This window comes from Canis aureus, chromosome 32 (assembly GCF_053574225.1).
Source record: "Canis aureus isolate CA01 chromosome 32, VMU_Caureus_v.1.0, whole genome shotgun sequence".
NCBI classification, from domain to species: Eukaryota; Metazoa; Chordata; class Mammalia; order Carnivora; family Canidae; genus Canis; species Canis aureus.
Window position 1 is genome coordinate 1,878,923 of NC_135642.1, and position 21,473 is coordinate 1,900,395.

Consider the following 21,473-nt stretch of genomic DNA (forward strand, 5'->3'; position numbering starts at 1 on the left):
GAAGGTTGATATCACACCCTGTACATTTTTGGACCACAACGCCATGAAACTTGAAGTCGACAGTAAGAAAAAATTTGGACAGACCAAAAATATGTTGAGTTTATGATCATCCTACTAGAGAATGAATGGAGCAACCAGGAAATTAAAGAGGAAATATAAAACAAACGAAAATGAAAACATGTTTCTCCAAACCTCTGGGATGTACCAAAGGCAGTCCTAAGAGGGAAGTACATAGCAATACAGGCCTACCTCAAGAAACAAGAAGTCTCCAAAACACATCGTAACCCTACACGTGAAGGAGCTGAAACAGAAATAGCAAACATAGCCTCAAGCCTACAAAAGATAGGAAAAAATAAAAATGATAGCAGAAATAAACAATATAGGAACAACAAAACAGTAGAATGGAAAAACAAAACTGAGAGCTGTTTCTTTAAAATAATTAATAAAATGGATCAAGCCCTAGCAAGCCTTATCAACGAGAAAAGAGAAAAGACCTAAATAAATAAAATCACAAATGAGAGAAGAGAGATCTCAATCAACACCAGAAAAATAAGACAATTATAAGGGAATACTATGAAAGATTATAAGCAAACAAACTGGGAGACCTGAAAGAAATGGACAAATCCCTAGAAATGAGCAAATGAGCAGAACTGAAATAGGAAGAAATAGAAAGTGTGAACAGACCCATAACTAGTAAAGGAATTGAATCAGCAAGGCACCTGGGTGCCTCAGTGGTTGAGCATGTGCTTTGGCTCAGGTCATGATCCCGGGGTCCTGGGGGATCAAGTCCCACATCAGGCTCCCCGAATGGAGCCTCATTTTCCCTCTGCCTATACCTCTGCCTCTCTTTGTCTCGCATGAATACATAAATAAAATCTTTAAAAAAGAGAACAAATACAAAGATGTGAAAGAACCTAAATAAATTCACAAATGAGAAAAGAGAAATAACAACCAACACTAAAGAAATACAAACGATTATAAGAGAACATTATGAAAAATTATATGCCAGGAACCTAGAACCTGGAAGAAATAGATCAATTCCTGGAAATATATAACATAGCAAATGAAAAAGGAAGAAATAAGAAACTTGAACAGACAGATAACCAGCAAAGAAATTGAATCTGCAATCAAGAATCTCCCAACAGGAGATGCTTAGATCAATAGAACAGAATGGAAAGCCGAAACAAGATACAAACGTGTAACTCTATGATCCATTAATCGACAACAAGGCAGGAAGGAGTATCCAATGGCACAAAGACAGTCTCTTCAACAAACCCTAACCCTGACCCCAGGATAAGAACAAATGGTGTTGGGAAAACCAGGCAGCCACATGCAGAAGAATGAAACTGGACCACTTTCTTACTCCATATATATAAAAAATAAATTCAAAATGGATGAAAGACCTAACTGTGAGACCTGAAACTATACAAAGAAGAAAAGATAGGCAGCAAAGTCTTTGACATTGGCCATTGGATGTTCTTTCTAGATATGCCTCTGAGTTGAGGGAAACAAAAGAAAAATCCTATTGAGACTTTATCAAATTGAAAAGCTTCCGCAAAGTGAAGGAAACAACCAAAGCTAAAAGGGAATACAAAATGAAAGGAGATATTGGTAAACAACACATCCACTAAAGAGTTAGTATGCAAAACACATAAAGCAAATATAAATCTCAAGATCCTAAAAACAAATTATGCAACTGGAGCTGGGCAGAAAAATGAATGGACTTTCTCTCTGAAAGACTGCCAGATGGCGACCAGACACAAGGAAAGACACTAAGCATCACCCATCATCAAGGAAAGGCAAATCAAAACCACAATGATAGTTCACCTGACAGCCATCATAATGGCTAATATTAACAACACAAGAAAAAACAGGTTTTAGTGAGGCTACGGGAAGGGGTCACTCCCTTACACTCCTGGTGGGCATGCGAACAGAAGTAGCCACTGTGGAAAATAATGTGGAGGGTCCTCTAGTAGTTAAAAATAGGTGATCCCTAGGTGGTGCAGTGGTTTGGTGCCTGTCTTTGGCCCAGGGCATGATCCTGGAGAACTGGGATCGAATCCCACATTGGGCTCCCGGTGCATGGAGCCTGCTTCTCCCTCTGCCTGTGTCTCTGCCTCTCTCTCTGTGACTATCATAAAAAAAAATTTAAAAAAAGTTAAAAATAGAGCTAACCTACGATTCCAAATTTGCAGAGCTAGGTACTTACCCTGAGGACACAAAAGTACTTTAGTAGATTCGAGGGGGACACTCAGCCCAGTGTTTCTAGCAGCGTTATCAACAACAGCCAAACTGTGGATACAGCCCTACGTCCATCGGCAGATGAACGGGCAGAGACAATGTGGGCAATACACACATTGCGACATCACTCGGTCATCAGAAGGGATGAAATGAAACCATTTACAATGATGTGGAAGGAGTGGAAAGGATTTATGCTAAATGAACTCAGTCAGAGAAAGACAGATACCAAATACCATACAATTGCATTCACAGGTGAATTTTAAGAAACCAAACAAACTGGCAAAGGGGCTCAGGGGGGATGAGAGAAGCAAGCCAAGATACCCACTCTTAACCACAGAGAATAAACTAATAAATACCAGAGGAAGGTGGGGGGATGGGGAATCAGGGGATGGGGACAGTGGAGGGCACCTGAGACCAGTACCAGGCGTTGTATCCAAGTGTTGAATCACTAAGTGGTAAACCTGAAACTATATCATACTGTGTTTACAAACAGGAATTCAAGTAAAACTTTAAAATAATAATTGGTAGTATTGATGAAACATGTGCACACTAGAGAAAAAATCAGAAAGGCAACTAAAAATCCAAATAAAGAGTATTTAGAGCCACAAATCCCCTCCTTAGCTCAGCTTGGAAGAAGCCTGTTATGTCTATTCTGACCCCATCAGAAGCCTGGATTTTGAGTCTCTGGGGAGGCCACTAATTTGGTGGAGTCAGGCTATCTTTGAACCCAAAACCTAAATAGAGTGCATAAAACTCAACGGCCCAAGATACTAGGAGTCCCAGTGCAGGCACATGCCAGGACCCAAACTCGAACCATACACAGACATAACCCTAACCCTACACTTAATCCTAATGTTAAACTAACCCTTAAACAAGACCCATCACTAATCGACAACCAAACACAAACCCTAAGACCAAAACACATTCAGTGAACCTTCCTGCCAACCCTCACCCTAACTCTTAAACCTATTCGAAACCCTTATCCCTGACCCCTGTTTAAATCTAACCCTAACCTCTAACCCTAACCTTAACTTAATGTACTCAAATCCTATTCCTAACCTTAACCTGTACCCTAACCCTAACCCTTTAATACTAATCCTATCTCATACCCCAAATGGTACTCTAACTTGTACCCTAAAACTAACTCCTAAACCACTCCCTAAACCTATCACTTACCCTTTTAAAAAACCGTAACCTGACCCTGACCTGACCCTAATCCCTAACTAAACACTAACCCTAACCCTAGCCCTAACACCTATCCTAAACCTAATCCTCGCCATAACCCTAAACCTAGCCCTAACTTTTACCCTAACCCCTAACACTTACCCCTAACCCTAACTCACACCCTAACCCCTAACCCTCAATGTAAACCTAAGCCCAACCCTAACTGTAACCATAACCCTAACCCACCTCCAAACCTCCTGTCCTAATCCCTAAAGCCTAAACCCTAAACCTAACTCTAAATCCTGTCACTAACCCTAACCCTGTTCCCTAATCCCTAACCCCCATCCTAACTCCTAACCACTGACTCTTACCCTTATCCCTCACCCTAACCTGTAATCCGTAACCATAAGCTTAATCACAAACACCTAACATCTAACCTAAGCCTAACCACCAACTGCCTCCCCTCCCCTGACCCTACCATTCATTCTACCCATTCACTTACCCTGTGGTTCTGAGTAGTCCCTTCTGATGTGGACGTGACCCCCAACAACGCCTCCAGAGTCCTCCAGGGGGGCCTGAGGAAGCAGGGCTCCTGTGAGTGCGGACGTGGCCCCAATTGTTCCTGAGTCATAGTCAGAGGGTCCTGAGGACGCTGGGTCTCCTGTCACTGTGGACTATGCCTCACATCGTCTGGAAGCCTCACAGCAGGTCCTGAGGTGGCCCGGACTCCTGTCAGCCTGGACATGGCCACAAGTCCCCCAGAAAACTCACCACACGTCCTGAGGAGCTGTGGGCTCCTGTCAGCATAGACGCAGCCCCATATTTCCCGAAGCCAAAGTGCATGTCCTGAGGAGGACGGGGGTCCTGTCAGTGTTGAGGTGGCCTTACATTTTCCTCAAGCCTCCCCATAAGACCTGAGGATGCTGGGGGCTCCTGTCAGCATAGATGTGGCCCCAAATCTTCTCAAACCTTCACAGTGGGTCCTGAGGAAGCTGGAGACTCCTGTCAGTGTGGATGCGGCACCCACATTTTTCTTAGGCCTCACCACAGTCCCTGACAAGCCTGGGGTCTTCTGTCCGCATGGACGCATCCCATATTTCCCCAAGTCAACACCAGGGGTCCTAAGGATTCAGCATCCTGTTGTGTCGATGTGACACAACGTCCTCCCGAAGCATCACCGAGGGTTCTGAGGAGGCCGGGGCTCCTGCCACCATTAATGCGGCCCGCAGCTTCCAGAAGCCTCAACTTATGTCCTGAGGTGGCCCAGGGGCTCCTGTCAGCGTGGATGTGGGCCCACATCTTCCTGAAGCCGCCCCGTGGGTCCTGAGGAGGCCCAGGGTCTCCTTTCAGCATGGATGCGAGCCCACAATTTCCTGAAGCTGCGGCTCATCAGCGTGGACGTGTCCCCACGTCCTCCTCAGGCCTCCCCAGCACAGGCTGGCTCCTGTTAGTGCAGGCAGAGGAGGCCTACTGCACATTCATGCCCGCTCGGTGGGGCCTGGGCTCGGGTGCCCCCTGCAGGACGCTCAGGCGCTGCAGAGGCTGTGCAGAAGGCAGTGGCGCTCCAGGGGCCGCACCTGCCTCCTTCCAGGCTCCTGCTGTGGCCTGTTAGCTTTGGAAACGTCTCTGAAATGGAACCCAACACCTGGCTTCCCCAGAAATACTTAAGGACAAGGAATTGGAGCCCACAGGACGCGAAATGAAATGTGGACCAGAGTTTTACCACGTCCCGCAAAACCCACTCTACCCTCTTCCACTGTGGGCGGGATTGTGGGCTGGTGCAGCCACCCTGGAAACAGTGTGGAGGCTCTGCAGGGCGACTCTATTTGTAACATCCTGAGAACAGCAGGTGAACGGCCTGATTTCACTCCGAAGATACAGATGCAGTGAGACTTGGGACACCTGCATCCCAATGTACACAGCAGCCGGGTCCACAGTAGCCACACGGTGGGAGGAGCCTCGGTGCCCTGTGGCAGATGATGGATAAAAAGGATGGGAGATAGATGATGGTCATAGAGAGAGGAATGGAACTCAGCTATCAAAGAGAAGGAAATATTGACATTTGCAATGACGTGGATAGAACTAGAGGGATCATGTTAAATGAAATAAGTCAGTCAGGAAAGAGAATGACCGTGTGGTGTCATTCATAGGTGGAATTAAAAAGCAAAGCATATAACAACTGTGAAGGGAAGGAAAAACAAATAAGATGAAAACAGTTGCAGGAAATACAGATTCTTTTTTTTAATTTTTATTTATTTATGATATTCACAGAGAGAGAAAGAGAGAGAGGCAGAGACACAGGCAGAGGGAGAAGTAGGCTCCAAGCACCGGGAGCCTGATATGGGATTCGATCCCGGGTCTCCAGGATCGCGCCCTGGGCCAAAGGCAGGCGCCAAACCGCTGCGCCACCCAGGGATCCCCGAAATACAGACTCGTAATGATAGGAAACAAACTGATGGTCGTTGGAGGTGGGGAGGTTAACAGGGGACCTGCATGAAGGAGGTCACGTGATGTCACGAGCACTGCTGTTATCTCCAACTGGTGAATCCCTGATTCTTCCTCTGAAAGTATAATACACTATCCGTTAATTAATTGGGTTTAAATTAAATTAAGTTAAAAAAATCCGTTGTATCAGAGCACATTTCCTTCTGGACTCTCTGTTTTGCTCCTTCAGCTTATGCCAGAACCACCCCAAATGGGACTGGTTTGCCTAAGTAGGCTCCACGCACCGTCCATGGCCCAGCCCAGGGCTAGAACTCACGACCCCTGTGATCAGTACCGGAGGTGAGGTCAGGAGTCAGATGCTTAACCAACGGAGCCAGCTGGGGGCCCGAGAACCACACTGCTTTATCCTTTGTGTCTGTGACATCGTTTGAAATAGGAAAGTGCTGCGTCCCAGTCTCTCCTGCTCCTCCTGTACTGATTTGCTGTCCGGGGTCATTTGTGGGGGCAGATTGATGTTATGGTTTTTTGTTTTGTTTTGTTTTGTTTTTGCTATTTCTATGATATGCCACCATGATTTTGGTAGGAATGACTTTGAAACTGAGGGTGGCTTCAGGAACTGTGGACAATTTCACAAGATGAGGCTCCCACCCCTCGAACCCAGGATGGCCTCCCAGAACAAAGCCTTGTATGGCTCAGTGAACAAGTCTTGTGCTCCTATGTTTCAGTCTCATTATTTATTCTCCTTGATGCTCCTGAGAAGGGAGTCACGTCCTTCCTTTCCTTCCTGAGTGCTCATTGTCGGGACAGAGCAAGGCTACTCTGCTCTGTAGGGTCAGTTTGTGTCCTGTGACTTTACTGAACTCACTCCTTAGTACTAACAGGTTTTGGTGGAGGCTCCTGGGTTTCTGTTTCCAGTACCACGTCTTCAGCATATAGGGACAGTGTGACGTCCCACTTCCAGGTGTGGAACCTTTTCTGTTTACGGCTTAATGTCCTAGAAAGCCCCACAATAGAATCAAAACGGAGCCCAGGCCAAGGGCAGGAAGCCCCTATTAGAATGAGAACAGAGCTCAATGCCCTTGAATGCCCCATATCAAAATGTACACAGAACTTGAGGAATTGCTCTAGCCCTTCTGGAGGTCCCCGAGACAAGCCCTTAAACCTACACAAAAACTCACCTCGGGGTCGAAGTCCCTGCTCCGCACTGTCAGGTATACTTGGACACAAGCTCGAGCTTGTAAATAAACCCTCGTGTGTTTGCTTCGGTGTGGGCTTCTCCATGGTTTTTCGGATTCGCAATCTTGGGCACAACAGTCTGAGATAAAAAAACAAAACCAAAAGCATTTCGGACGCGGGCAAAGTGAAAGCAGGGTTCTGAGAGATGCGCTTGGGGGCTCTTCTGTGGAGGGCTTGCAGACTGGGGGGTGGGATGCTTAGCCCCAGAACCAGAGGACCCAGTGTCCCCTCCCAAATCACGCCAAACAGCGCCAATCTCAGGAAGCACCACTGCGCCACCTGCTTTAGGCCAGAGGCGCTGAAGACCACCCCACCCCTGACCCCGCAGGTGCATCTCCCAGGCAGATGTGCACCTGACAATCAGCACCATGGGCCATCCCCAGACCCCACACAGACCATTCGCTGCCACCAAGTTGTCAGACCCAAGAGGTTGCAGAGCTTCAGCGCTGCCTGGAAAGTAGGGTCTAGCTCTCTTTGTATTTTGTGCTTTATTTTCATTTATTTTCTTTGATTCTATTTTATTAATTGCCTTATTTTATTTTTTATGTATGTACCTTATATATTTCTTATTTTTACTTTCATGGAACATTAATTGTGTTTGTTATTTTGGGATTTAGAATCTTTTTACAAGGAGGCCAAAATAATTCAGTGGTTTTTTTGGGGGAGGGCAGTTGTTATTGTTTTTCTTGGTTTTTTTTTCTTCCTACTTTCTTTTCTGGAAAATATAATGAGATCGAGAAATTCACCTCCATAAAATAACATGAGGTAGTATTCACAGCCAGGAAGTCCATCAAAACAAATATATGATGTCTAAATACAGTTTAAAACAATGATTATAAAGATAGCAGCTGGGCTGGAAAAAGAGCACAGAAGAAAACTAGAGAATCTCTTACTATAGAAATAAAAGAACTAAAATTTAGTCAGGTGAATATTAAAAATGGTATAACTGAGATGCAGTCCCAAGTGGAAGCCTTAAAAATAAAGAAAGTTATGGACCACAGAGGCAGATTTAGGGAACTCAGTCACTTATTAAAACAATAACATTCATATCATAGGAGACTCAGAAGATCAAGGGAGAGAAAATGTGGACCTTACTCATCCAATAGAAACGACAAATACCCACCATTGCTTCAATGTGGATGTAACTGGAAGGTATTATGCTGAGTGAAGTAAGTCAATCAGAGAAGGACAAACATTTTATGTTCTCATTCACTTGGGGAATATAAATAATAGTGAAAGGGAATATAGGGGAAGGGAGAAGAAATGTGTGGGAAATATCAGAAAGGGAGACAGAACATAAAGACTCCTAACTCTAGGAAACTAACTAGGGGTGATGGAAGGGGAGGAGGTTAGGGATCTGTATGAATGGTTGACGGGCACTGAGGGAGCACTTGACGGGATGAGCACTGAGTGTTATTCTGTATGTTGTCAAACTGAACACCAATAAAAAGTGAATATATTATTTAAAAAAAAAGAAAGAGGGAAAGAAAGAAATAGTGGCACCTTGGTGGCTCAGTCAGTTAAGCTTCTGCCTTAAGTCAGATCATGATCCAGGTCCCAAGGAAGACTCCCTGTTTAGCAGGGAACCTGCTTCTCCCTCTCCCTCTGCCCCTCTCACTCATGGTTTTCCTCTCCTCTCTCTCTCAAATAAATAAATAACATCTTTGAAAAAGAAACTAAAAAAAAACAAAGCCACAAGAAGAGAAATCTCCCATGTAGAAGAATTTCAAACAATTTGTGCAGACATTCCACCCTCAAGTTGATGAGCATAGCTTCCCACTCTTACGTGTGGAATACACATGGTAACTTCCTTCTACAAAATATATTATGAAAAACTTAAAATAATAATGATAATATAATAATAATAAGAAGAAGAAGAAGGAGAAGAGGAAGAATCACTTAAGTACGGAGAAAGATGACAAACACTACCTCAAAAAGATGATCAGATCGATACCAAGACTGATAAATCATGTTGATAGTATCTATCCTTTATATGATATAATGAAAATGGCAGTATATCTCTGTATATAATCCACAAAAACAGTTCAATCATGAGATAAACGACAGACATGTCTCAACTGAGGGAAATTTTCAAAATACTCTACTTCTCAAAGTATTCCAGTGCAACAACAAGGAAAGGCTGAAAGACTGTCACAATCCAGAGGAGCCTAAGAAAACAGGAGGACAAATGGAATGTGATATGAGGAATGGTAACTTAGCAAAAACTAAGGAAATCTGAATAAAGTATGGTCCTTGGTTAATGTGACTATTTTAATATTGCTTCATTAGCTAATATTTGTACCATACTGATATAAGATATCAATAATTGGATAAATTGAGTGCAAGTGCATGCGAATGCTCTGTACTATCTTCTCAATTTCCCTATAAATCTTTCTTTTTTTTCCTAAAAAATAAGATTTATTTTGAAAATTGACTTAAATGAATCAGGCTCCAAGTGTAAAGACATTTTAAGAATAGTTAAATTAACTTTTGCCTTATTCTTAAAGACTTCCTTCGATGGGAACAAAGTAATAATTTTATATCTGAAGGAAAGAAAAACACTTATGAACACGTATAATGTCTCCTCAACCTGAAAAGCAGGAACGGATAATAAATAGCAAAAATCAGATAAAAAATACTTCTATTGTAATAGACACCATATTGCAATGGCATTTAAAATTAGCAATGCATAACATTTATTTCCTTGACATTTGTCTTCCAAAGAGTTCAAAGTGTTTCAGTGTCAGTTGAAACAGGGGAAGAATCTCAGGGAAGAATCCTTCACATAATAATAGGACCACTGGTAATAATACATCTCAGTTCTTTCAAATCCATAAAGATGCAATTCCTGAGGAGTGACTGAGCTGTGAAGAAAGAGATGAGAAACACTCATCCCTCTGAATTACTTGTGTCAGAATATTTTAACCATAGTACTATGGATAGTAAATTATCCTTATTAACAGGAAATACGTCTCAGATTGGAATCTGAGCAATCAGAAGGGCAGAGAAAAAAACACTTTGAATCGCTCTTCATCTTATAAAGAGAAAAGACAGCTTTTTTATGTACGAAGTCAGTTGTCAAGATAGCCTTAGGGAATAAGAGTCTGCAGCATCGAATCCCGCTGCACCGCTGGGACACCCGTGCCACAGGTCTTCCTGATCCCAAATCCCTGGGCCTGTCCCCCACACACGCTGCCAGGCTGAGGTCATTAGCAGTTGCTCTCTCAGGAGGTCCGGGGAAGGGGGAAGGAGCTAGATAGGATGGGAAGGGACGCAAGGAGGCCAAGAAAATGAAGGCCTTTCCACTTTAAGTTCAGAGTTCGAACCCGTCCAGCCATCCCAGGCCCCCGTGAAGAAGAGATGAAATTTACATTACTTCAGTTACAGGAAAAAAAACAAAAGTTTACAGCTTAATGCCCTGGAAAGCCCCACAATAGAACAAGAACAGAGCCCACGCCAAGGGCTGGAAGCGCCTATTAGAATGAGAACAGAGCTCAATGCCCTTGAAGGCCCCATATCAAAATGTAAACACAACTTGAGGAATTGCTCCAGCCCTTTTGGAGGTCCCCGAGACAAGCCCTTAAAAGCAAAACACCACCTTGGGGTCCAAGTCCCTGCTCTGCTATGTCGGGTGTACTTGGACGCAAGCTCGAGTTTGGAAATCAACCCTTGTGTGTTTGCATCAGTGTCAGCTCCGTAGTGGTTTCTCGGATTCACAATGTTGGGCACAACACCCCCATGTCCCCTCCCACCTGGGCTGAACCACTATCTCCTCCCATCCAGGCTGACACTCAGTCACCTCCCCGCCCACAACAGCTGGGCACAGGCCCTCACACAGGTGTCACGGGCACGGTGGACACTTTCGCCATGCCTGGCCTCCCAGAGGAAGGAAAGAGGTTTCGGCAGGACACACTCCCATGGTGGCCCCAGGGCTCCCTGCCCAGCACAGCAGCTCGTGACAGGTTGGGGTCTGTGTCCCTGACGCCTGCTCCTCCTCCCCGGGTTTCCCACAGGAAATGAAGGAGGACGCCCTGGTCTCCTCCAGGGACATCTTGGAGGTAGACTTGGACGTCAATAGGATGTTCGGCAGCCACACCATATTTTGGGATGGCTAGGGGGTCGGGTGAGGCTGCTGGGCCAGGGGTCTTCGGGACACCAAGGGAGGCCCTGGGCCTTCTGGGTAGGGAAAACGGGGCTACTGAGGCCGGGGGAGCAATAGCAGCCAACAACACACTGCTCCATTGTAGGATGCTGGGGCTGACACCCGTGCCCACACTCCCGGTGCCTCAGGGATGAGGAGGCCACTAGGATGGGGCCTCCAGGGGTAGCCATGGGAGCTGAAGACCAAAGAGGAGAGGGACGACTCCCTGAGAAGCAGGGGATGGGGTGGGGGATGTGGGGGGCAGGAACCGGACCTGGGGGCCAGGCTGCATAGCCACGGCTGGAGCAGGACCACATCGATCCCATGAGGGTTGGACGGGTCAGAGTGACACCCACTCTCGGTGCTTTATATTATTCTAAATTTTATGCATTTAATTTGAGACAATTTGCAATTTGAAAGCATATATAGTAAAATGACCCCCAGATAATGCCCCCGGTCCAGCCAGGGCCCTGCACTGACCACACGGAGCCCCAGGGGCAGGTGTCACTGCAAACCCCAGACTAGTCGCCTTTAACTGTAGATGTCGCCTTAGCATCATAGAGGAAGGAGATTTCCTGTGTCCGCAGGCCCCCCACGACATCCCCCACATTCCCCACTCTCACACCATCCTCCTACATCATCATCCCCAATGGTATCCCACCTACATATCCCCCTCACACCCACACAGCCCCACACAATCCGCATTCACACTATACCCCAACACCATCACCCCTACACAATCCCCCACACTCCACCACCATCATACCCCTGCCCCCACACCATCCACCACCACACCATTGGCTCCCAGCAATGACCCGATGCAGGTGCCCTCTGTGGGACAAGCTCAGCCTCCCCGGGGTTCTCTGGATACCCTAATCCCATCAGAAGCCCGGGTGTCCCATAGAGTACTCAGGGGTTGCAGGGAGGAGGGAAGACAGGAAGCCCCCGACAGGGTGGGTGCAGTTGAGTGGTGCAGAGGACCCACTGTGCCCTGACTCCGCCCACTGTCGCTCATTTAGGGCGGCAAACACTGCACAGGACACCAGCCCCTAACCCATGGGGATCGGGGTTGGCCTGGCCCTGGGCTCTGTGAGGGCTGGGGTGATTTGAGACCCCACCACAGGCCCAAAACAAAGACTAATGGGATCCAGCGCACATGGCCCTGGTTACCCTGGATTCTGGCCCCGGGCTGAGCCAGCCCTCTCACAGCTGGATGGTAGACCCCACCCGCATCCACACCAGGAGGCTGGCTCCTACAGGTGCTGGGGCCCCAGAGAGTCTGAGGCCGGGGTTCAGCTGCCCTGTGGAGACCCAGCACAGAAGCACATGAGCTGCAGGTGCAGGTCAGCTCTGCTGTCCTCAGAACCGTCTCTCAGACTGAAACCTTAGGACATACGCCCCCACCCAGAGTCCACACATGCTTCCAGGTGGGGGACTCCGGTATCCGTCCCCAACCCATGTCATTCTTGCCCTCCCTAAAGGACAGAAAGGTCTCCATCCCCAGGGGAAGGCGTGCACCCTCGGCTCTGAGCCCGTTTACTGTAGAAAGTCAATAAAGTCTTGTGGTGTAAAAATGCACAGCCAGCCCGCTCCTGTGTCTCCCAGAACACTGTTCACGGGGCATGGAGAGACCCCCAGAGAGGAGGAGGGGGTACCACCTAGGCCCCACCAGCCCCTGCAGGGGCGCCGCAAGGAACACCCAGCTGACGTCCCCACGTGCCTTCCACGGGTGGCCAGATGCCGGGGTCAGGACCCAACAGACTTTACTGGGACTCAGGCTGTGCCCCACGGGCCAGGAGGGCCTGGGACAGAGTGACACCAGGAAGCCTCAGGTCACCAGGGTCTATGCAAAGCGACCCAGAGGTCTGGGCTCCCTCTTTCCAGGAGGCCGTGGCTGGCCGGGTACGGGGCACATCCTCCCCTCCCCGCATCCCTGTGCCAGTGTGTCTGGGGCAGAGAGGGCCTGCCTGGCGGTCAGCATGGTCCTAGAAGGGATGTTAGGACAGTAGGCCTTTGAGTTGTGCCCAAGATTGTGAATCAGAGAAACCACTGAGGAGCCAACACCGATGAAAACTCCCAAGGTTTCCTTACAATCTGGAACTTGTGTCCTAGTGCACCCGACACAGCAGAGCAGGGATTTGGACCCTGAGACTAAGAGGCGTAGCAGCTTTATAGGGGCCATTGGCCCAAGGGATACACAGAAAGTTGCACAGTCGTGTTGGTCCACATGCAGGTGGCCGATTGAATTACAACTTACCCTATAGGATCCACTTGACCTGGCCTATTTCTTTGGTCAGAATCGGCGTGCAGTTTTGGCGGGCACAAAGCAGGGTTACATTGTTATGAGCCGATTTACGATTACGGTGTGCCCAGCGGTAAAGCCTAAAGCCTAAAGAAGAAGGGAAAAAATTAAGATGAGAGCAGAAATAAACAATACAGAAATAAAAAAAAAACAGTAGAATGGAATAATGAAACTAAGAACCTGTTCTTCAAAATAATTAATAAAATGGATCAAGCCCTATCCAGCCTTATGAACGAGAAAAGAGAAAAGACCTAAATAAATAAAATCACAAATGAGAGAAGAGTGATCACAATCAACACCAGAAAAATAAGACAATTATAAGGGAACAGTATGAAAGAATATACGTTAACAAACTGGGAGACCTGGAAGAAATGGACAAATCCCTAGAAATGTGCAAATGAGCAAAACTGAAATAGGAAGAAATAGAAAATGTGAACATACCAATAACTAGCAAAGGAATTGAATCAGCAAAGCACCTGGGTGTCTCAGTGGTTGAGCATGTGCTTTGGCTCAGGTCATGATCCCGGGGTCCTGGGGAATCAAGTCCCACATCAGGCTCCCCACATGGAGCCTCATGTTCCCTGTGCCTATACCTCTGCATCTCTGTGTCTCGCATGAATACATAAATAAAATCTTTAAAAAAGAAAAAAGATAAAAAGATGAGAAAGGACCCAAATAAAATCAGAAATGAGAAAAGAGAAATAAAAACCAACACTAGAGAAATGCAAAAGATTATAAGAGAATATGATGAAAAATTATATGCCAGCAACCTAGAACCTGGAAGAAATAGTCAATTCCCTGAAATATATAACATAGCAAAAATTAAAAATGAAGAAATAAGAAATTTGAACAGTTAACCAGCAAAGAAATTGAATCAGGAATCAAGAATCTCCCAACAGGAGATGCTTAGATCAATAGAACAGAATGGAAAGCCAAAACAAGATACAAACATGTATCTATGACCCATAATGGACGACAAGGCAGGAAGGAATATCCAATGGCAGAAAGACAGTCTCTTCAACAAACTCTAACCCTGACTGCAGGATAAGAACAAATGGTGTTGGGAAAACCAGGCAGCCACATGCAGAAGAATGAAACTGGACCACTTTCTTACACCATATATATAAAAAATAAATTCAAAATGAAAGAAAGACCTAAATGTGAGACCAAAAAACATATAAAGAAGAAAAGATAGACAGCAATGACTTTGACATTGGCCATTGGATCTTCTTTCTAGATATGCCTCTGAGGTGAGGGAAACAAAAGCAAAAATCCTATTGGGACTTCATCAAATTGAAAAGCTTCTGCAAAGTGAAGGAAACAACCAAAGCTAAAAGGCAACATACAGGAGGAGGGGCAAGATGGCGGAAGAGTAGGGTCCCCAAGTCACCTGTCCCCTCCAAATTACCTAGATAACCTTCAAATCATCCTGAAAATCTTTGAATTCTGCCTGAGATTTATTTATTTTTTTTTAATTTTTTTATTTATTTATGATAGTCACACACAGAGAGAGAGAGAGAGGCAGAGACATAGGCAGAAGGAGAAGCAGGCTCCATGCACTGGGAGCCCGACGTGGGATTCGATCCCGGGTCTCCAGGATCGCGCCCTGGGCCAAAGGCAGGCGCCAAACCGCTGCGCCACCCAGGGATCCCGAATTCTGCCTGAGATTTAAAGACAGACCAGCGGGAATGCTACAGTGAGAATAGTTCGCGCTTCTATCAAAGTAGGATGACAGGGGAAAAAGAAATAAAGAAACAAAAGGCATCCAAGGGGAGGGGCCCCACGAGGAGCCGGGCTAAGGCCAGGCGGTGTGCCCCCTGGTCAGGAGAGCTTTGTTCCAGAGAAGCAGGATCTGCACCAATCTTCCTGGGCAGAATAGCGCCCACAGGGATTCAGTGCAGGACCCCAGGAGGGCGGGGATACCCACGGGCTCCCTGGGACACTAAGAGACACCTGCACTCCCAGGAGAGTGCACCAAGTTCCCTAAGTGCTGCAGGGCACGTGCACTGACTTGGGAGCAGCTCAGAGGGGTTCGGGCAGGTCTCTGAGTGGAGCAGGTTGCATGCCCCGGTAGCAGCTTTGTGGCAGTGCCTCAAGCAGAGGAAGTGGCTCCGTGCAGAGGGGGCTGTGCGGCTCCGGAAGCAACTCGGAGGTGCTCAGGCGGCGGCTCCCCGAGGGGGCTGCCCGACCAGGAGCAGCGCAGAGGGGCTGGGCGGCAGCTCCGGGGAGAGGCGGCTGCACAGACAGGAGCGTGAATCCAACAGCGCAGGCGCCAGAGCACAGGGCACCAGGACACAGCCCAGGATTAGGCCTCCCCGGGGACAGGCAGAGGCCCGGATGGCCCAGGACAGCAAGGACGCTCCTGCCCAGAGCTGAGCAGATCAGCGGTCCCGCCCCAGAGCCACCAGGCCCTGCAGATGGACTGCTCTGAAGTTACTGTGGGTGCTGAATACAGGTATCCAGAGCTGGCTGCTGCCACTGGGGTTGTTCCTCCAGAGGCCTCACGGGGTAAACTACGCCCACTGAGCCCTGCACCAGGCAGTGGACAGAGCAGCTCCCCCAAGTGCTAACATCTTAAAATCAGCACAACAGGCCCGCCCCAGAAGTCCAGGTAGACGGACAAGTTCCAGGGGAAGTCAAGGGACTTAAAGTATACAGAATCAGAAGATACTCCCCCATGTTTATTTTTTTGTTTCTGATTGCTTCGCCCTCCCTTTTTCCCCCTTCTTTCTTTTTCTTTCTCTTTTTATTCTCTTTTTTCCTTCCATCTTCCTTTATTCTTTTTTCTTTTTCTCTTTTCTTTCCTTCTTTCTCTCCTCTCTTTTTCTCTTTTCCCAATACAATTTGTTTTTGGCCACTGCACTGAGCAAAATGACTAGAAGGAAAAGCTCACCGCAAAAGAAAGAATCAGAAACAGTCCTCTCTCACACAGAGTTACAAAATCTGGATTATAATTCAATGTCAGAAAGCCAATTCAGAAACACTATTATACAGCTACTGGTGGCTCTAGAATAAAGCATAAAGGACTCAAGAGACTTCAGGACTGCAGAATTTAAATCCAATCAGGCAGAAAGTAAAAATCAATTGAATGCGATGCAATCCAAACTGGAAGTCCTAACAACGAGGGTTAACAAGGTAGAAGAACGAGGGAGTGACATAGAAGACAAGGTGATGGCAAAGAGGGAAACTGAGGAAAAAAGAGACAGACAATTAAAAGACCAGGAAGACAGATTAAGGGAAATTAACGACAGCCTGAGGAAGAAAACCTATGTGTAATTGGGGTTCCCGAGGGCGCCAAAATGGACAGAGGGCCAGAGTAAGTATTTGAACAAATCATAGCTGAAAACTTTCCTAATCTGGGAAGGGAAACAGGCATTCAGATCCAGGAAATAGAGAGATTCCCCCCTAAAATCAATAAAAACCATCCAACACGTCGACATTTAATAGTGAAGCTTTCAAATTCCAAAGATAAAGAGAAGATCCTTAAAGCAGCAAGAGACAAGAAATCCCTGACCTTTATGGGGAGGAGCATTAGGGTAACAGCAGACGTCTACACAGCAACCTGGCACCCCAGACAGGGCTGACAGGATATATTCAGGGTCCTAAATGAGAAGAACAAGCAACCAAGAATACTTTATCCAGCAAGGCTCTCATTCAAAATGGAAGGAGAGATAAAGAGCTTCCAAGACAGGCAGGAACTGAAAGAATATGTGACCTCCAAACCAGCTCTGCAAGAAATTTTAAGGGGGACTCTTAAAATTCCCCTTTAAGAAGAAGTTCAGTGGAACAATCCACAAAAACAAGGACTGAATAGATATCATGATGACACTAAACTCATATCTATCGATAGTAACTCTGAACATGAACGGGCTTAATGACCGCATCAAAAGGCCCAGGGTTTCAGACTGGATAAAAAAGCAGGGCCCATCTATTTGCTGCCTACGAGAGACTCATTTTAGACAGACGGACACCTACAATCTGAAAATTAAATGTTGGAGAACCATTTACCATTCAAATGTTCCTCAAAAGAAAGCAGGGGTAGCCATCCTTATATCAGATAAACTAAAATTTACCCCGAAGAATGTAGTGAGAGATGAATAGGAACACTAAATCATACTTAAGGGATCTATCCAACATGAGGACTTAACAATCCTCAATATATGCCGCGAATATGGGAGCTGCCAAATACTTAAACGAATTAATAACCAACGTAAAGAAATAGTTAGATAATAATTATCTTATACTTGGTGACTTCAATCTAGCTCTTTCTACCCTCGATAGGTCTTCTAAGCACAACATCTCCAAAGAAACGAGAGCTTTAAATGATACACTGGACCAAATGGATTTCACAGAAATCTACAGAACTTTACATCCAAACTCAACTGAATGCAAATTCTTCTCAAGTGCACATGGAGCTTTCTCCAGAATAGACCACATACTGGGTCACAAATAGGGTCTGAACCGATACCAAATGATTGGGATCGTCCCCTGTATATTCTCAGACCATAATGCCTTGGAATTAGAACTCAATCATAACAAGAAGTTTGGAAGGAGCTCAAACACGTGGAGGTGAAGGATCATCCTGCTAAAAGATGAAAGGGTCAACCAGGAAATTAAGGAATTATTAAAAAGATTCATGGAAACTAATGAGAATGAACATACAACCATTAAAATCTTTGGCATGCAGCAAAAGCAGTCCTAAGGGGGGAAATACATCACAATATAAGCATCTATTCCAAAACGGGAAACTACTCAAATACAAAAGCTAACCTTACACATAAACAGGCTAGAGCAAAAAAAAAGCAGATAGATCCTACACCCAAAAGAAGAATGGAGTTAATTAACATTCGAGCAGAACTCAAGGAAATCGAGACCAGAAGAACTCTGGAACAGATCAACGGAAGGAGGAGTTGGTTTGTTGAACGAATTAATAAGATAGATAAACCATTAGCCAACCTTATTAAAAAGAAGAGAGAGAAAATTCAAATTAATAAAATCATGAATGAGAAAGGAGAGGTCACTACCAACACCAAGGAAATACAAACGATTTTAAAAACATATTATGAACAGCCATACACCAATAAATTAGGCAATCTAGAAAAAATGGACGCATTCCTGGAAAGCCCAAAACTGCCAGAACTGGAACAGGAAGAAATACAAACCCTGAACAGGCCAAAAACCAGGGAGGAAATTGAAGCAGTCTTCCAAAACCTCCCAGGACACAAACGTCCAGGGCCAGATGGCTTCCCAGGGGAATTCTATCAAACGTTTAAAGAAGAAACCATACCTATCCTACTAAAATTGTTTGGAAAGTTAGAAAGAGATAGAGTACTTCCAAATTCGTTCCATGAGGCCAGCATCACCTTAACTCCAAAACCAGACAAAGACCCCACCAAAAAAGGAGAATTACAGACCAATATCCCTGATGAACATGGATGCAAAAATTCTCAACAGGATACTAGCCAATAGGATCCAAAAGTACATTAAGAAAATTATTCACCATGACCAAGTAGGATTTATCCTCGGAACACAGGCTGGTTCAACACTCGTCAAACAATCAATGTGATTCATCATATCAGCAAGAGACAAACCAAGAACCATATGATCCTCTCATTAGATGCAGAGAAAGCATTTGATAAAATAGAGCATCCATTCCTGATCAAAACACTTCAGAGCATAGGGAGAGAAGGAACATTTCTCATCATCTTAAAAGCAATCTAGGAAAAGCCCACAGCAAATATCATTCTCAGTGGGGCCGCACTGGAGGCCTTTCCCCAAAGATCAGCAACAAGACAGGGATGTCCACTCTCCCACTGCTATTCAACATAGTACTGGAAGTCTCAGCCTCAGCAGACAGCAAAAAGACATCAAAGGCATTCAAATTGGCAAAGAAGTAGTCAAACACTCCCTCTTCTCAGATGACATAATACTTTACCTAGAAAACCCAAAAGCCCCCACCCCAAGATTGCTAGAACACATACAGCAATTTGGTAGTATTGCAAGATAAAAAATCAATGCCCAGAAATCAATGGCATTTCTATACACTGACAATGAGACTGAAGAAAGAGAAATTAAGGAGTCAATTTCATTTACAATTGCACCAAAAACGTAAGATACCTAGGAATAAACCTAACCAAGGAAGTAAAGGATATACCCTAAAAACAATAGAACAATAGAACAAGAAATTGAGGAAGACACAAAGAGATGGAAAAATATTCCATGCTCATGGATTGGCAGAATTATCATTGTGAAAATGTCAATGGTACCCAGGCAATGAACACGTTTAATGCAAACCCTATCAAAATACCATGGACTTTCTTCAGAGAGTTAGAACAAATTATTTAAGATTTGTGTGGAATCAGAAAAGACCCCGAATAGCCAGGGGAATTTAAAAAAGACAACCTTATATGGGGGCATCACAATGCCAGATTTCAGGGTGTACTACAAAGCTGTGGTCATCAAGACAGTGTGGTACTGGCACAAAAACAGACAAATAGATCAATGGAACAGAATAGAGAACCCAGAAGTGGACCTTGAACTTTATGGTCAACTAATATTCGATAAAGGAGGAAAGACTATCCATTGGAAGAAAGACAGTCTCTTCAATAAATGGGGCTGGGAAAATGGACATCCACATGCAGAAGAATGAAATGAGACCACTCTCTTTCACCATACACAAAGATAATCTGAAAATGGATGAAAGATCTAAATGTGAGACAAAAACCCATCAAAATCCTAGAGGAGAACACAGGCAACACCCTTTTTGAACTTGGCCACAGTAACTTCTTGCAAGATACATCCACGAAGGCAAAAGAAAAAAAAGCAAAAATGAACTGTTGTGATTTGATCAAGATAAGCTTTTGCACAGCAAAGGATACAGTCAACAAAACTAAAAGACAACCTACAGAATGGGAAAAGATATTTGCAAATGATGTATCAGATAAAGGGCTAGTTTCCAAGACCTATAAAGAACTTCTTAAAATCAACACTAAAGAGACAAAGAATCCAATCATGAAATGGGCAAAAGACATGAACAGAAATCTCACAGACGAAGACATAGACATGGCCAACATGCACATGAGAAAATGCTCTGCATCACTTCCCTCAGGGAAATAGAAATCAAAACTACAATGAGATACCACCTCACACCAGTGAGCATGGGGAAAATTAACAAGGCCGGAAACCACAAATGTTGGAGAGGATGTGGAGAAAAGGGAACCCTCTTACACTGTTGGTGGGAATGTGAACTGGTGCAGCCACTCCGGAAAACTGTGTGGAGGTTCCTCAAAGTGTTAAAAATAGACCTGCCCTATGACCCAGAAATTGCACTCTTCCCTATTTACCCAAAATATTCAGATGCAATGAAATGCCGGGACACCTGCACCCCGATGTTTTTACCAGGAATGTCCACAATAGTGACACTGTGGACGGAGCGATGGTGTCCATTGAAAGATGAATGAATAAAGAAGATGTGGTTTGTGTACACAATGGAATATTCCTCAGCCATTAGAAATGACAAATACCCACCATTTGCTTCAACGTGGATGGAACTGGAGGGTATTATGCTGAGTGAAGTAAGTCAATTGGAGAAGGACAAATGTATGTTGTCATTCAATGCGTTAATATAAATAATAGTGAAAAGGAATATAAAGGAATGGAGAAGAAATGTGTGGGAAATATCAGAAATGGAGACAGAACATAAAGACTCCAAACTCTGAGAAAGTAACTAGGGATGCTGGGAGGGGAGAAGGGCAGGGGGTGCGGGTGAATGGGTGATGGGCACTGAGGGGGGCACTTGCTGGGATGAGCATGGGTGTTATTCTGTTTGTTGGTAAATTGAACACCAATAAAAAATAAATTTACTAAAAAAAAAAGTTCAAACAACTAAACATTTATGCTGCCAACATAGGAGTACCTAAATATAGAAACCAATTAACAACAAAC

General features: G+C 45.1%; 1 long non-coding RNA gene across 1 annotated transcript in view; it reads right to left on the reverse strand.

The window, feature by feature from the left end:
* Positions 1 to 5,447: 5,447 nt before the first annotated feature.
* Positions 5,448 to 21,473, reverse strand: part of LOC144303608 (uncharacterized) — a 199,757-nt gene continuing 183,731 nt past the window's right edge. Inside the window, exons 2-3 of the long non-coding RNA XR_013370626.1 lie at positions 7,029 to 7,165; positions 5,448 to 5,966 (exon numbers count right to left, since the gene is read on the reverse strand). This is a non-coding gene — a long non-coding RNA (uncharacterized LOC144303608). The remainder of the gene's footprint in view (positions 5,967 to 7,028; positions 7,166 to 21,473) is intronic.